This window comes from Oncorhynchus masou, unplaced genomic scaffold (assembly GCF_036934945.1).
Source record: "Oncorhynchus masou masou isolate Uvic2021 unplaced genomic scaffold, UVic_Omas_1.1 unplaced_scaffold_4275, whole genome shotgun sequence".
In the NCBI taxonomy this organism is placed as follows: Eukaryota; Metazoa; Chordata; class Actinopteri; order Salmoniformes; family Salmonidae; genus Oncorhynchus; species Oncorhynchus masou.
The window spans coordinates 5,904-23,366 of record NW_027010671.1 but is presented as its reverse complement, the minus strand read 5'-3'; the positions used below and the strand labels follow the sequence as shown (position 1 = coordinate 23,366).

At 45.7% G+C, this 17,463-nt stretch overlaps 1 pseudogene; it reads left to right on the top strand.

Annotated features, from left to right (window-relative positions):
* The first annotated feature begins 1,965 nt into the window (after positions 1 to 1,965).
* Positions 1,966 to 17,161, top strand: LOC135534993 (roquin-2-like; annotated as a pseudogene).
* The last annotated feature ends 302 nt before the right edge of the window (positions 17,162 to 17,463 follow it).

Genomic DNA, 17,463 nt, shown 5'->3' with positions numbered 1-17,463 from the left:
CCTGAGTCATCTGTGTACCTCACTGAGCCCCAGTATATAACCTGAGTCATCTGTGTACCTCACTGAGCCCCAGTATATAACCTGAGTCATCTGTGTACCTCACTGAGCCCCAGTATATAACCTGAGTCATCTGTGTACCTCACTGAGCCCCAGTATATAACCTGAGTCATCTGTGTACCTCACTGAGCCCCAGTATATAACCTGAGTCATCTGTGTACCTCACTGAGCCCCAGTATATAACCTGAGTCATCTGTGTACCTCACTGAGCCCCAGTATATAACCCGAGTCATCTGTGTACCTCACTGAGCCCCAGTATATAACCTGAGTCATCTGTGTACCTCACTGAGCCCCCAGTATATAACCCGAGTCATCTGTGTACCTCACTGAGCCCCAGTATATAACCCGAGTCATCTGTGTACCTCACTGAGCCCCAGTATATAACCAGAGTCATCTGTGTACCTCACTGAGCCCCAGTATATAACCTGAGTCATCTGTGTACCTCACTGAGCCCCAGTATATAACCTGAGTCATCACTGAGCCCCAGTATATAACCTGAGTCATCTGTGTACCTCACTGAGCCCCAGTATATAACCTGAGTCATCACCTCACTGAGCCCCAGTATATAACCTGAGTCATCACTGAGCCCCAGTATATAACCTGAGTCATCACTGAGCCCCAGTATATAACCTGAGTCATCACTGAGCCCCAGTATATAACCCGAGTCATCACTGAGCCCCAGTATATAACCCGAGTCATCACTGAGCCCCAGTATATAACCTGAGTCATCTGTGTACCTCACTAAGTATCAGGTGGTGGTATGCCCCAGTATATAACCTGAGTCATCACTGAGCATCTACACTGTCTGAGTGGATACTCCTGCATGTCTGAGAGGGTTTCCTTTCAATCTCTGCCCTCCTTAATCTCTCAGTCACTCTCTCCTCTTTCTCTTGTATCCCTTTGCTGGATAAATGTCAGCCTCACTCAGCTCAGTGCAAACCAACAATTCTCCCATGGTCCCCCCGGAGTACTGAGAGGGACACAGAGTGACTGTAAAAGGGAGCAGTGTGTGTGTGTGTGTGTGTGTAAAGTGCTGTTTAGAACTGTTCCATTATTGAATGAGGAATGGAGGAGAGGAGAGAGGGGGAGTATTGGGGCTCTCTTTCTCCATCCTCTGAACAACGTTTCTGCTACTTCTAGAGCCATACTACAACCAGCGAAAACTTAAGATTCCAGTATGGGCTCAATAACTAGGTTATAGGTAGGCTACAATCATGACACAGTAACAATTGATGAATTACTGAACGCTAGAAACATTCGGAATGCACTGCACTTTATCTTGCATTAGATTGTACTGTTAGACAAATAAGATTAGCAAGCAGAGACAGTGAGAAGGTCAATTCGATAGGTGTTTGTCATTATAGCGCCAAAACCCGCTCAGAGCATTGTGTCTATAGGTCCTATCGCATCCTCTGTCTCTTTAAAAACAATGCGGTCCACGCCTCGAAAAGCGGCTTGTTCCGGCTTTGCCCTTTACGTCTTTATCCTTGCCCATAATATGAAAATAGTACCACATACGCACAACCATAATAAACAAGGTTTCGAGGTAAATGTTCAATATATATTATTTTGTTCCGCTCGTTTTAACACGAAACACTCTCCTGCTGATCAAGACGCGCCTGCTACCGGCACGCAGTTCAAAAACGGGAAGCGGAGTGATACAATACACACGATCGTTGTCCCTAGTTGTCAAACCAAGGGAGGGTAGGCTACCTGAGCGGACAAGTCGCGTAGGTTGGGAATTAATATAGAAATTGGAGCATATAAATGTCATTTGATGTGCTGAAATGACAGTTTTCAATGCGGGATCTATATCATTCAGTTGATTACAGCTGTTCCATTGCAACAGCTGCTGATGTTTTTTTCCGTTTGTTCTCTGGACGATAAAAAGATGATCATTGTAGTACTTCCGTTACAGTGCCTAAGGTAAGTGACAGAAAGAGGCGCGACTTTTAGCTGGTTGTTTGTGTTGCATGCTACTAAAACGCTAGGCGAATGGCTGTACAATTCTGATGTGGAATCATGTAGTAAATGTAATTTATTTTGAAATATTGGTTACTTAGCATTTTCTTCAGAGGAATTCATATTTATGCATCGAAAGTGCAACCCAGCATCATCATGAAGTCAAAATCCACAACCGATAACTGGCATGAGAAAAAGACCATATAAACAATTGCATCTTCATCTATTGGAAATAGAGCTATTATTCAATCAGGTTTCTTGTACAGAGGTATCAACAGATTAATGTTAGACAATGTTACACAAACTGGCTGTCCATCAGTTGCTTCAACAAAAATGCAGGCTCCACACCATTGTTAGACCTACTTCCGTGTACAGTCAGATCTCTCACGGGTGATATGTGCCGGTGTCACCCACCCACCGCCAAGGTATTGATGCCAGGCTGAATACACTCTGAAAAGGCCTTCTTAAATCAAAATGAATACAGTCTGATGTACAGCATATAATGTGCCCCAGGCCTAATATCACAAGGCCTACAAATGTAAAGTTGCACTTATAGTTGTGTTAGAGGACTGCAGTTATTCTGTTCCCAAATGAGAATAACAAATGGTTCATTTAATTTAATAGTCTAATATTAACCCTGACATATGGATTATGTTTGAAAGTCACTCTACTAATTAAATTGTAAAATGTTGACCTCAGAATAGAAATCCAAACTGATAAACAAAAACAGGAAATAAACACTTTTGTTATTTTTGAACCCAGGAAGAGGAAACAAGCTTGTTTTGTTGTTTTTCCTACAAACAGTTTGTTTTGAAAGGACCTTGTGTGACGGCTTTCTTCTGTGGAGGAAGGAGAGGACCAAAGCGCAGCGCGGTTAGTGTTCATCATGTTTAATATAGACGATAAACGTGAACACTACAAAATACAAAACAACAAATATGGACAAACCGAATCAGTTCTGTCTGGTGCAGACATACAAAGACAGAAGACAACCACCCACAAAAACCCAACACAAGACAGGCTACCTAAATATGGTTCCCAATCAGAGACAATGACTAACACCTGCCTCTGATTGAGAACCATATCAGGCCAAACATAGAAACGGGAAAACTAGACACACAACATAGAATGCCCACTCAGCTCATGTCCTGACCAACACTAAAACACAGAAAACACAAAAGAACTATGGTCAGAAACGTGACACCATGATTCTATTTCTCAGATAATGAGGGGTACTGAGCAAAGAGCAAGCTATACCATGCAAAGGAATATAATATTGAACTATTCCTTCAGGGGGTAGTGAGGGAATGGTGATTAGGTTTGTGGCGGTCTTTTTTCATGACTCAAACAGACAGTAATGACTGTGACTCATTGAAGCCCACTCTGCTGGCAATGTTCCGTATTCCATATTCTATATTCCACAAAAACACACATACCTTTGCATGCACGTGTGCACTCTCTCTCTTTCTCTCTGTCTTTCCCTCACTCACTCACTCACTCACTCACTCACTCACTCACACACACACACTTATAAAGCAGCCCTACTACTGGAGCTAACCTCCTCACATTCCAGGGGTTCAGGTTCTACCCCTGCCCAAAGGGGAGGAGGACCGGCTAACATGAGGGCCTGTCCATCAGCAGACTCACTGATGATCCATTTAGAATGCCAGGCAGTCCTTTAGATTCTAGAACACCTGCTGTTCTGTAGAGGGGACTCTTTGGGAGCCAACAGGGAACTCTATGGGGCCATGTGAGGACTGACTGTGTGTGTGTGTGTGTGTGTGTGTGTGTGTGTGTGTGTGTGTGTGTGTTTTGTGTGTGTGTGTGTGTGTGTGTAGGAGGACAGATATCCCATTTTCTCACCCACAGAAGTCAAACAAGATGATGAGCGCTGTTATCTCTGTTTATATAGTTTATCACATCGGTTACTGATTGTATAAGATTCTATATCACGAAGAGATCAGGGCCGATCTTTATTTATCTGCCACCAGGCGAGACTGACGCACTGCCTCCCGCAAAACTAGAATAAGTAAGCAAAATGACATTGAAAAGACGTCCAAAATACATAAAATACGTATTTCCAGAAGTTGGTATTAGGTTCCATTTAGTTGTGAATGAAAGGTGAAAATAAGTCATTTGAGACATCATTTATGGTTGGGCTAAATCAAGGCTGGTCAAGACCGGACAAAATCGGAACCAAACATAGACCATGTCTGCGGATGTGGAAATCAAGGCAAGTCTGGAACTGCACCAAAAAAAGAGAGGTCCAAAAGGCATCGGCCTGTGCTTACTGAGGTGTAGCTTACCATGTTGTCTGAAATGGAATTGTATGATGCCCATCAATGTGGTAAGTAAAAACACCAAAAACGTTGTCAGTACAGGACCAAAAAATACATCAAAAGATCGGCTCATGCTTATCAGGTGTAGCCTACCATGTCGGCCATCCATGTGGCCCATTCTTTGTAAAACAGGCCATTGCATTGACTTTATAAGTCCTGTTTGCTGTGACTAATCAAGTTTACTATTTTAAACATCTGAATATCAGCTACCCAACTCAATCAGGAGTTATCGCGAGCCTATTTGCAATGTGTTTACACAGCGGGAAATGCAGAAGTATGTTATTTTTCGCTATGATCAGCTATGTCAAAAAATGTACTCTATGTCAAAAATGAACTATACAAACTTGAAACCACTGATCATAATAATGGAGAAACTCCTGGACAATAGCCGTGATAGTCCATTCCATATTGTCCATGTTACTTTGACCTGTACCGTTTTTAGATATGTTTATTAACATGACAGCACGTTTTTTATTTGATTGAGCACTATTTAGGTTAGGCTATTTTGATCGAGAAACCTGCTACAGAAAATGCCACATACTAGTTCTACCATATCGTATATCTACTACGTGATTTACGTTAGATCATTTTTTTTGAAGGAACGATGGTGGATCGCTGCAGAATGCGTCTCTCCAACAGCACCATGGAGAGGCGCACTGGGATTGGACAGGCCAACTGTTTTGCGCCCCTGCCTTTGACAAAGTGGGCACTGCTTATCAACAGGCCGTCACCTAAAAGCCCATACGCCACTGGTTGAGGGAAATTGTCATAGTTTTTAGGCAGAATTATGTGAGGTTTTATGTGTTGTTGTTCGAGGTGCGTCTTGGACAATTTATCTCAGAAAATGCCGCCCTCGTCAATCTGCCACCTAGGCAGCCGCCTAATCCTTCCTGGGAGATGTTTTAAATGATCTGGGGGCGCCCCGAACATGGGATATGTCGCTGTATCTTACAGTCAGGAACATGTGGTTTCAACGAGACACTGAATCACTCACTGTGGTTCAAATTGTATTTACCATTTCCCAGCCCAGAGGCTTCGGCGCGTCATCAAATCTAACTTCAGCTCTCCAAAACGTCCCCCCCCGATAGCCTTTACATGCGTTTTCGCTTTAGTCCGCGAGCCAGGGACTAAGCCCTCGCGAAAACATGACGCGCAAAAGATCAGCACAGAGTTGTTTACGCGGGAGAGGCAATGTGAGCACCGCGCGCCCTGGGCCACTTGGATGGTGCGTAATTTAGTTGGAAAAAAGCTTGACCTGCTTGATATTTTAGTAGATAGAATTGTAGGCATGCATATACTTTATGCAACATTTAATTTTCTAGTTGGGTGAGATTCATGAGTTGAGTTAATTGTTGTTATTACTACATAATGGCATTTTCTAGTTAATGATGGACACAGCCAGTCAAGAATGTTCACACACACACACACACACACACACACACACACACACACACACACACACATATCTTTCATGTCTGAACCAGAATCTGGCTTTACTGGGAGAGACGTGTTGATATGGCAACTTCCCTTTAAGCCCATGAAGCAGCCATTCAACTTGCCATATTCACGAGCTTTTCAAGGTTAACAATTATTTACTGACGTCACGGCCGGTATGTACTTCCATAAAAGGTTGAAAATAAAAAAGGTCTATTCGGCACCTTCAATCGTTCATGTCCCAAGGATCCCGAACAGCACTAACCTTACTGCCTACAAATCTACAATACAAAGGATGCTGCCGTAGAGGCATTTTTTTGGTTGCATGTACATTTTTATTTAGACCTTGCATACAGGCTGTGACAGCAGTAATTAACTATAGCTGATAATCAAAACTCCATATTTGGTGAGTAACTTATGTATTTAGACATTATTAAGCTTGAAACGCTGCTTAATGGCAAGTTAAACGGCTGCTTCCTGGATTTAAAGGAGTTTGCCATATAAAGACAGATTCTGGTTTAAATCCCTGTCTCCTCTGTGTGCCCATACTGATCCTGTTGCTGTCTTAGGTTTAACTCAGAGGATTTATAATCCTGTGCCCTGTAGCTGAGTTTATAGAGAGAGAGAGAGACAAAGAGAGAGACAAAGAGCAGACAGAGAGACAGGGAGACAGAGAGAGAGAGAGACAGACAGAGACAGGGGAGCGAGACAGAGAGAGAGGGGTGTAAATCTGGCCTGGTACTCAGTCAGTGTGTAAATCAGACTGATAGGATCATGCCATTGTAGAGCACCTCTATGGTCTTTAGCCAGCCAAGGGAGGCCTCTCCACCTGCTTGCCCAGGAGGAGGCATGATGTAGGGCAGGGATGGCATCAGAGAGAGTGGAGATGCAGCAGAATGGGTGGGGTTGTGGGTGTGTGACCAACTGAGGTTCTAATTTCGTGGCGCAGGTGTTCCATAATTTCGTGGGTCCGCTGAGCTAAAGCCTATGCATTAGACCAGGCAGTTAACACAAGTCTTCAGGTCTCAAGACGAGGTTACTCATTATGAGAGTGTGGTTCAGCAAACCACCTGTGTTACAGAGGGTTGTGGGCACTGGATGAGAGAGGTGTAGAAGAGAGTGAGATTAAGGGAAAGAAAGAAAGCGTTGAGAGTGCCGCTCACCGCCGACATTATTTTCCTAGATTGTGATTGTGAAAACAGCGACAACGTCTATAGCCACTAGGGGACAGATTTATGGAGCATTGCACCTGGGCAGTTGGCACCTTTTTGTATTTGCAAGGCAATGAAAGACAAAAAACGACTCTGAAACTCAACAGGCCAGTTTCCCAGACACATTAAAAGCCCAGTCCAGGACTAAAAAGCTTGCTCAATGGAGGAGCAAAGGAGTGCAGGATCTCTCTGGCGATGCCCAGTCTGCCGCTAACCTGCACCCTAACCACTTTCTTTCTTCTTCTATACCAGTTGTCAGTGAGCTGTCGGGGCGTGGCGGCATGCGATCCCCCTGAGCAAGACAGCGTCCTCCAGAGGTGACAGCAGGGAGGACAGGCAGCAGGATGCCAGTGCAGGCGGCCCAGTGGACAGAGTTCCTCTCCTGCCCCATCTGCTACAACGAGTTTGACAGCAGCGGCCACAAGCCCATCAGTCTGGGCTGCTCGCACACTGTGTGTAAGACCTGTCTCCACAAGCTGCACCGCAAGGCCTGTCCGTTCGACCAGACAGCCATCAACACTGACATCGACCACCTGCCAGTCAACAGTGCCCTGCTACAGCTGGTGGGAGCTCAGGTGGGCACAGCATGTCTTGTTGTTGTGGTTCTTCTGATGATGATAGTTATGCTAATGATGATAATGATTGTGATGGTAATGATGATTGTGAAAATTATGATGATACTGATGATGATGATACTGAATATTGTGATAATGATGATTGTGATGATAAGTATAATGATTGTGATGATGATTGTGATGATAATTAAAATGATTGTGATGATACCGATGATGATTGTGAAGATAATAATGATAATGATGATATTGATGATGATGATGATACTGATGACTGTGATGATTGTGATGACAATGATGACGATAATGATGATGTGAAGATGATGATACTGAAGATAATGATGATGATACTGATGATGGTGATCATGATTATAATGATGATACCAATGATGAGAGTGATTATTGTGATGATAATAATGATTGTGATGATACTGATTATGATGATGAGTGTCATGATAATGATGTTGTGTGTTCCCAGGCTGTGGAGTCCCAGGCTGTGACTCTGAGCAGTGCTGTGGAGGTAGGGCACTATGAGGTGTGCAGGGTGTGTGTGGAGGAGCTGGCTCTCTATCTCAAACCCATCAGTGGAGAAAAAGGTACCAGAACACAGAGATTTGGTGCTAAATGCATCTGTGTGTGTGTGTGTGACAGAGAGGTGCTTCCTGACCCTGTGTTCAGCACAGTGTTTTTTCCTTCTGAGGTGCAGAGCAGTCTCCAGACAGAGAGGTGCTGCTGACCCTGTGTTCAGCACAGTGTTTTTTTTCCTTCTGAGGGGACACTGAGTCAGAGCAGTGTGTGTGTGTGTGTGTGTGTGTGTGTGTGTGTGTGTGTGTGTGTGTGTGTGTGTGTGTGTGTGTGTGTGTGTGTGTGTGTGTGTGTGTGTGTGTGTGCAGTTGAGGTTAGGTTAGAGAAACACAGTATTTCCTGTTATTCTCAGGGGTCTGAGCTTAATGTGGTGGGAACGTTTGCGTCAGAGCATGTAGAAGCAGCTAGAACCAGGAAGCCCATGCGCTCTGTAAGGCCATACGGAACTTGGGCCCCCCACACCAACACAAAGCCTGAAACCCCACATTACATCAATAGGAAATGTAATGAGCTATGCTGAAAGTAGTTTGAGTTAAATTAGTTTAATTTAAAGGAGTCCTTCAATTAGATGACAAGAAAAAGTATATTTACGAAATGTGAAGAAGTTAAACTAACAACATGACTTTACCCTGCATGTCATTTCAAATGGCACATTTCATTATACCTCATTATCAGAATAACAGTATATTGCAGAGTAGATCATCTGTAGCCAATACTTTAGTTTATTTATTTTCTTAAAACTACACGGTTGGTTAAGGGCTTGTAAGTAAACATTTCACGGTAAGGTCTACACCTGTTGGTTAAGGGCTTGTAAGTAAACATTTCACGGTAAGGTCTACACCTGTTGGTTAAGGGCTTGTAAGTAAACATTTCACGGTAAGGTCTACACCTGTTGGTTAAGGGCTTGTAAGTAAACATTTCACGGTAAGGTCTACACCTGTTGGTTAAGGGCTTGTAAGTAAACATTTCACATTAAGTCTACCCTGTTGGTTAAGGGCTTGTAAGTAAACATTTCACGGTAAGGTCTACACCTGTTGGTTAAGGGCTTGTAAGTAAACATTTCACGGTAAGGTCTACCTGTTGTATTCAGTGCATGTGACAAATCCAATTTGATTTGATAATTGCACGGAGGATGGAGCATCCTTCTCCCAGGACCCATAAAACGCTGTGTGACGGGCAGTAAACCTTGAGTCCTGTTTTCCCATCAGTGCTTTTAAAAGCCCATATCTGAGGAGCAGTGCTCCGTTTATTGGGTTAATTCACCTGGAAAGCTGAGAATGCAGTTCAATCCCTCGGCAGCTTTGTCAACTGTTTTTGTGGTGATCACAGAATTGGAGAGGGGACAGTGGTCATCCATCCCTGGTCTTTAATAGACTCACTCTAATAAAGGGTTTTAAGACACTTTCGTCAGCACTTTGTCCTGCTATGGGACATTTATTAGAGGTTGAGAGGGGTTTTCTACTGTGGGCAGCACTAGCAGACTACATATGCACTTTTGTTTTAGACCAGGATTACATTTTAGCTCTGGTAAACAATAACAGAGTTTGGGAAATTGTTTCTGTATTAGTATATCGGTGTGTGTGTCTGTGTTTCTGTTCGTGTGTCTGTGTTTCTGTTCGTGTGTCTGTGTGTCTGTGTTTCTGTTCATGTGTCTGTGTTTCTGTTCGTGTGTCTGTGTTTCTGTTCGTGTGTCTGTGTTTCTGTTCGTGTGTCTGTGTTTCTGTTCGTGTCTGTGTTTCTGTTCGTGTGTCTGTGTTTCTGTTCGTGAGTCTGTGTTTCTGTTCGTGAGTCTGTGTTTCTGTTCGCGTGTCTGTGTTTCTGTTCGCGTGTCTGTGTTTCTGTTCGCGTGTCTGTGTTTCTGTTCGCGTGTCTGTGTTTCTGTTCGTGTGTCTGTGTTTCTGTTCATGTGTTTGTATTTCTGTTTCTGTTTGTGATTCTGTCTGTTTGTGTGCGTATTTCAGTATTTATGTTTCTGATGCCGTCTTCTGACGTTTGACCCCTTCCTCTCCGCAATCCAGGTGTGGTGACCCTCAGTCCGAGCGTGCTCAGTCGGCCCATGCAGAGGAAGCTGGTGACACTCGTCAACTGTCAGCTGGTGGAGGAGGAGGGGGCGGTTGCGGGCGGTGCGGGCGGGCAGGTCGCTAGGGGAACGTACCGTCACAGAGCTCATCCTGCAGCACCAGAACCCACAGCAGCTCTCTGCTAACCTGTGGGCCGCCGTCAGAGCACGGGGATGCCAGTTCCTGGGGCCTGGTGAGTGGTGATTGGATGATACACCTGTCAGTCATATGATGTACTGGACCTAGTCAGTGGTGATAGGATAATACACCTGTCAATCACATCTTCAGCATGCTTTTCTCTCTGTCCTATCCTCCCTCCCTACTCTGTTATATGATGCTGCAGCACTATGGTGTCTTATAATGATTACTCATAGGGCAGATCCTTAGCGAGGGGGTTCCAGTCTGAGGACACCAGTACAACACTGTATCATGTCCTACAGTGTGATAGGATTCCCCTTTCCTGTAAAACAAAATATATGATGCAATGCCAGATATGTTCTAATACATATTATGTCATTTATTTATTTGATCAGGTTAGCCTCATTGAGATGAACAATCTCTTCTACAAGAGACCTGGCTAAAATAGCAGCACACAAAGTTTCAGACACATTTACAACATAAACCACAAAGCATAACCTCCATAAATGACTACCACCCTGTAGCACTCACGTCTGTAGCCATGAAGTGCTTTGAATGGCTCACATCAACACAATCATCCCGGAAACACTAAACCCACTCCTATTTGCATAAACACCGCCCTCTGCAACTGGATCCTGGACTTCCTGGACCAGCCATCTCCAGGTGGTAAGGGTAGCAACAACACATCTACCACGCTGATTCTCAACAAGGGGGCCCTCAGGTGTGCGTGCTTGGTCCCCTACTGTACTCCCTGTTCATTCACGACTGCGTGGCCATGCACGACTCCAACACAATCATTAAGTTTGCTGACGACACAACGGTGGAAGGCCTGATCACTGACAATGACGAGACAACCTCTAGGAAGGAGGTCAGAGACCTGGCAGTGTCTTATAACGTTAGCAAGAAAAAGGAGCTGACAGTGGATTACAGGAAAAGGAGGGGCCGAACACACCCTCATTCACATCGACGGGGCTGTAGTGGTGCGGGTCGAGGAAAAGGAGGGCCGAACACACCCCATTCACATCGACGGGGCTGTAGTGGTGCGGGTTTAAATTTCCTTGATGTACACATCACCAACAAACTATGATGTTGCAAACGCACCAAGACAGTTGTGAAGAGGGCACGACATCACCTTTTCCCCATCAGGAGACTGAAAGATTTGGCATGGGTCCTCAGATCCTCAAAATGTTCTACAGCTGCACCATCGAGAGCATCCTGACCCGTTACATCACCGCCTGGTATGGAAACTGCTATACGAGGTGGTGTCAGAGAAAGGCAAAAATTGTCAGAGACTCCAGTCACACAAGTCATAGACTGTTCTCTCTGCTACCGCACGGCAAGCTGTACCTGAGCGCCAAGTCTAGGTCCAAAAGGCTCCTTAACAGCTTCTACCCTCAAACCATAAGACCATAAACCATAAGAACACTTAATCAAATGGCCATCCGGTCAATTGGCATTCCCCCCCCCCCCTTCTTTTTACACTGCTGCTACTCGCTGTTTATTATCTATGCATAGTCACTTTACCCCTACCTAAATGTACAAATGACCTCAACTAACCTGTACCCAGCACATTGACTCGGTACCCGCACCCCTCTAAACAGCCTTGTTATTGTTAATTTATTGTGTTACTTTTTAGTTAATTTTTTACTTTAGTTTACTTAGTAAATATTTTCTTTACTCTATTTTCTTAGAACTGCACTGTTGGTTAAACAGGCTTGTAAGTAAGCATTTCACTGTAAGGTCTACACCAGTTGGTTAAGGGCTTGTAAGTCAGCATTTCACTGTAAGGTCAGTCACACCTGTTGGTTAAGGGCTTGTAAGTCAGCATTTCACAGTAAGGTCTACACCTGTTGGTTAAGGACTTGTCAGTCAGCATTTCACGGTAAGGTCTACACCTGTTGGTTAAGGGCTTGTAAGTAAGCATTTCACAGTAAGGTCTACACCAGTTGGTTAAGGGCTTGTAAGTCAGCATTTCACAGTAAGGTCTACACTTGTTGGTTAAGGGCTTGTAAGTCAGCATTTCACAGTAAGGTCTACACCTGTTGGTTAAGGGCTTGTAAGTCAGCATTTCACAGTAAGGTCTACACCTGTTGGTTAAGGGCTTGTAAGTAAGCATTTCACTGTAAGGTCTACACCTGTTGGTTAAGGGCTTGTAAGTAAGCATTTCACAGTAAGGTCTACACCTGTTGGTTAAGGGCTTGTAAGTCAGCATTTCACTGTAAGGTTGTATTAGGTTGATGTTTATTTGATTTGATAATAATACATAAATAAGGCATAGTGATATCAATAATACAGCATATTAATATCAGATACTATGTACTATGTACTAGTACTTAAAACATTAGTTTCGGAACATAAGGCCACTGATATGTACTCACAGTACTTCATAAGTACTATGCAGTATGTACCAGTACTTAAATAATTCCTTAATTAATCCTCTTCATCACCTTTGGAACATAAGGCCACTGATATGTACTCGCAGTACTTCATAAGTACTATGCAGTATGTACCAGTACTTAAATAATTCCTTAATTAATCCTCTTCATCACCTTTGGAACATAAGGCCACTGATATGTACTCGCAGTACTTCATATGTGCTATGCAGTATGTACGGTAGCTACATAATGACAGTTGTGTGTGTTGTCTGATACAGCCACGCAGGAGGATGCTCTGAAGCTGGTACTGTTGGCGCTAGAGGACGGCTCAGCTCTGTCCAGGAAAGTTCTTGTCCTTTTTGTGGTCCAGAAGCTGGAGGCTCGGTTTCCTCAGGCCTCCAAAACCTCCATAGGACATGTGGTCCAGCTACTCTACAGGGCCTCCTGCTTTAAGGTGAGACCTATTCTACTGTATTGGTATATTGTACTGCATATTGTATTGTATATTGTACTGCATATTGTATTGTATATTGTACTGCATATTGTATTGGTATATTGTATTGTATATTGTACTGCATATTGTATTGTATATTGTACTGCATATTGTATTGTATATTGTACTGCATATTGTATTGTAAATTGTACTGCATATTGTATTGTAAATTGTACTGCATATTGTATTGTATATTGTACTGCATATTGTATTGTATATTGTACTGCATATTGTATTGGTATATTGTACTGCATATTGTATTGGTATATTGTATTGTATATTGTACTGTATATTGTATTGGTATATTGTATTGTATGCTCCCAAATGCACTTATGATGCACATAGCCATGCAAATACACACACATACGCACAAGTACACATGCACACACCACAAACTCATACACGTCACTGGTCTCCATAACCTTGTAGCCTTCAGGCTGTCGTGGTTTAATATAATGATGATAGAAAATATGGTTTTATCAAAGCGCTAAAAAAGCATTTTAAAAGTGCCAGAGACATAACTAGGCACCATACTGTATCATACCACCAGTCATGATTACTGATGCACTCTGAAGAGGTGCCACCTTCTGCCTCTGGCACTCATCATGCCCAGCAGTGGAGAACGCTTCCTCTTGTCACTTCAGTGTTCCTGAATCTCTGGGAGATTTCAAATTCACATCTCTAGTTTAGATTTATTTGGCCAATTATGACACATTACTGTAGCTGTCATTGGAAACATGTTCCACATGAAACGACTCAAAATGGTCCTCTTTCTGCTCACTCCTCTGAAAACTCCCAGTGATAGAAACGGTCTGCTAGTGGTGAAGTGTGTGTGTTTGTGTGTGCGTGCATAAGTGCGTGTGCATGTGTGTATGTGTGTGTGTGCACTTGTGTGTGCAAGTGAGCGATAGCCTTGTTGTTGAGTCTCCAGCCTGTAAGCATGGTTGGCATGGTTGGCAGGACTGCAATGCCAACCATTTACCCAGGGTGAAACACTGTTCTATATTTTGCCCTGTCGGTCACAGAGGCACAGTCACAGAGGCACAGTCACAGAGGCACAGTCACAGAGGCACAGTCACAGAGGCACAGTCACAGAGGCACAGTCACATTGGGACAGTCACAGAGGCACAGTCACAGAGGCACAGTCACAGAGGGACAGTCACAGAGGCACAGTCACAGAGGCACAGTCACAGAGGCACAGTCACAGAGGCACAGTCACAGAGGCACAGTCACAGAGGCACAGTCACAGAGGCACAGTCACAGAGGGACAGTCACAGAGGGACTGGCCTGGTGTATCATGATAATTACTTATAGGGCCGATTCTGAGTGGGGAACTCTGTTTCTCACCTGATCTGAGTTTTGAGTTTTGAGTCTGAGGACACAGGGCAATAAAACACAAATATCTTCTCAGTCATATGAGAGTGATGCGATTCTGTTTACTGGTTACTGTAGGTCATTGGGTTACTGTAGGTCACTGGGTTACTGTAGGTCATTGGGTTACTGTAGGTCATTGGGTTACTGCAGGTCACTGGGTTACTGTAGGTCATTGGGTTACTGTAGGTCATTGGGTTACTGTAGGTCACTGGGTTACTGTAGGTCATTGGGTTACTGTAGGTCATTGGGTTACTGTAGGTCATTGGGTTACTGTAGGTCACTGGGTTACTGTAGGTCATTGGGTTACTGTAGGTCATTGGGTTACTGTAGGTCACTGGGTTACTGTAGGTCATTGGGTTACTGTAGGTCATTGGGTTACTGTAGGTCATTGGGTTACTGTAGGTCACTGGGTTACTGTAGGTCATTGGGTTACTGTAGGTCACTGGGTTACTGTAGGTCATTGGGTTACTGTAGGTCACTAGGTTACTGTAGGTCATTGGGTTACTGTAGGTCAATGGGTTACTGTAGGCCATTGGGTTACTGTAGGTCATTGGGGTACTGTAGGTCACTGGGTTACTGTAGATCACTAGGTTACTGTAGGTCACTGGGTTACTGCAGGTCACTGGGTTACTGTAGGCCATTGGGTTACTGTAGGTCACTGGGTTACTGTAGATCACTAGGTTACTGTAGGTCACTGGGTTACTGCAGGTCACTGGGTTACTGCAGGTCACTGGGTTACTGCAGGTCACTGGGTTACTGTAGGTCACTGGGTTGCTGTAGGTCATTGGGTTACTGTAGATCACTAGGTTACTGTAGGTCACTGGGTTACTGCAGGTCACTGGGTTACTGCAGGTCACTGGGTTACTGTAGGTCATTGGGTTACTGTAGGTCACTGGGTTACTGTAGATCACTAGGTTATTGTAGGTCACTGGGTTACTGTAGATCACTGGGTTACTGTAGGTCACTGGGTTACTGCAGGTCACTAGGTTACTGCAGGTCACTGGGTTACTGTAGGTCACTGGGTTACTGCAGGTCACTGGGTTACTGTAGATCACTAGGTTACTGCAGGTCACTGGGTTACTGTAGATCATGTGAATTTGTTTGGTTTATTGGGTGTAGGTTTCTAACTGTACTGGATGTCCCAACCCTCCCCCCCCTCCTCCCTCCACCCTACCTCCCATCCTCCGCTCCTACCTACCTACCTCCCTCCCTCCCCCTCCCCTACCTCCCTCCACCCTACCTCCCATCCTCCCCCCCTCTCCCTCCCTCCCAGGTGACCAAGCGTGACGAGGACTCATCGCTGATGCAGCTAAAGGAGGAGTTCCGTGCGTACAGGCGCGCTGTCGTCCACGAGCATGACGCCCAGATCGTACACATCGCCATGGAGGCGGGGCTCCGTATCTCCCCTGAACAGTGGTCCTCTCTGCTCTATGGAGACCTCATCCACAAGTCACACATGCAGTCTATCATCGATAAGGTTTGCTGTCTTCCTCCCACCACTGTATTACTTTTATTCCTGTGACCTTTATTTAAGGCAAGTCAGTTAAGAACAAATTCTTATTTACAATGACGGCCTACCTCGGGCAAACCCTAACCTGACGACGCTGGGCCTATTGTGCGCCGCCTTTGGAACTCCCTAATCACGGCCGGTTGTGATACAGCCTGGAATCGAACCAGGGTCTGTAGTGACGCCGGTTTGCCAGGGACCATGTCCTGGGACCACGTCTGCAGTGGAACACGTCCCAGGCACCACATCCCAGGGACCACATCCCAGGGACCACGCCCCAGGGCACCACGTCCCAGGGACCACGTCCCAGGGACCACGCCCCAGGCACCACGTCCCAGGGACCACGTCCCAGGCACCACATCCCCCAGGACCACGCCCCAGGCACCATGTCCCAGGGACCACGTCCCCAGGGACCATATCCCAGGGACCAGGGACCACGTCCCAGGCACCATGTCCCAGGGACCACGTCCCAGGCACCATGTCCCAGGACCACGCCCCAGGCACCATGTCCTTAGGACCACGTCCCAGGCACCATGTCCTAGGGACCACGTCCCAGGGACCACGTCCCAGGGACCACGCCCCAGGCACCACGCCGCAGGGACCACATCCCATTGACCATGTCCCAGGCACCATCTCCAGGCACCACGTCCCAGGGACCATGTCCCAGGCACCACGTCCCAGGCACCACGTCCCAGGCACCACGTCCCAGGCACCACGTCCCAGGCACCACGCCCCAGGGACCACGCCCCAGGGCACCACGCCCCAGGGACCACGCCCCAGGCACCACGTCCCAGGGGACCACGCCCTGGGGACCACGCCCCAGGGACCACGTCCCAGGCACCACGCCCCCAGGGACCACGCCCCAGGCACCACGCCCCAGGGACCACGTCCCAGGCACCACGCCCCAGGCACCACGCGTCCCAGGGACCACGTCCCAGGCACCACGTCCCAGGGACCACGCCCCAGGGCACCACGTCCCAGGCACCACGCCCCAGGCACCACGTCCCAGGCACCACGTCCCAGGCACCACGCCCCAGGCAAACCGGCGACCTAGGGATTCCCACCATACGTTAGCAACAACAACAACAAAATCATATCTTGTCTTGTCATCAGGTGAATGATAATGGCAAGGAGAATTAATCAACATTTTAAATGAAAACATTTAATATATAGTTTTTCATTATTTTGACCTCCCCACATTATAATTGGAAGAGGAAATGTAAACTCTATTGACTGCAGCCTACCACAGGGTTCAATTCTCGGGCTGACTCTTTTCTCTGTAAATATCAATGATGTCGCTCTTTGCTGCCGGGTGATTCCCTGATCCACGTCTATGCAGATGACACCATTCTGTAT